This window comes from Portunus trituberculatus, chromosome 16 (genome assembly GCF_017591435.1).
Source record: "Portunus trituberculatus isolate SZX2019 chromosome 16, ASM1759143v1, whole genome shotgun sequence".
Taxonomy (NCBI): Eukaryota; Metazoa; Arthropoda; class Malacostraca; order Decapoda; family Portunidae; genus Portunus; species Portunus trituberculatus.
This window is the reverse complement of record NC_059270.1, coordinates 4,735,579-4,736,215: the sequence shown is the minus strand read 5'-3', so window position 1 is coordinate 4,736,215 and position 637 is coordinate 4,735,579. Positions and strand designations below refer to the sequence as shown.

At 37.8% G+C, this 637-nt stretch overlaps 1 non-coding gene across 1 annotated transcript in view; it reads left to right on the top strand.

The window, feature by feature from the left end:
• Nucleotides 1-47, top strand: part of Trnad-guc — a 72-nt gene extending 25 nt beyond the window's left edge. Inside the window, exon 1 of the tRNA in view lies at nucleotides 1-47. This exon is cut by the window's left edge and continues 25 nt beyond it. This is a non-coding gene — a tRNA (tRNA-Asp).
• The last annotated feature ends 590 nt before the right edge of the window (nucleotides 48-637 follow it).

Below are 637 nucleotides of genomic sequence, written 5' to 3'. Positions count from 1 at the left end.
CCCCGCCTGTCACGCGGGAGACCGGGGTTCGATTCCCCGCCGGGGAGACTGATGTTTTGAGGCGCCTTCTACTTTGCTGTTTTGTCTCTTCCACCAGTAATTAGTAAAGGATAGTTACATGAACAAACTATAAAAAAGGACTTCGTGATATGTTATTGTTTGTCTTCCTTTGTATTTATTCCTATTCCTCCTCCAACTCCTCTTCTTACTACTACCACTATTACTGTTTTACTACTACTAACTTCATTTTACTTATTTTCTTTCCATTAAACTACATTAAGAACTTCATGATCTGTTATTGTTTGTCTTCATTTGTAATTATTTTTTTTCGTCCTTCTCCAGCTAATCTTCTTTCTACTACCACTATTACACTACTAACTTCATTTATTTATCTTCTTTACTTTAAACTAGAGTAAGGACTTCATGATCTGTTATTGTTCGTCTTCATTTGTAATTATTCCTGTTCCTCCTTCTCCAGCTACTCTTCTTAATACTGCCACTACTACAGTCTGTTTCCTCTAAAGTGGCTCTTGTGTCTTGGTCTGAATGGGGTCCTAGAGGAATGTGGGGTTGTCAGTTCTTGAGGAAAACCATCAGCTGTCCTTGTCAACAGAAAACAAGTATCATTCACATCAAA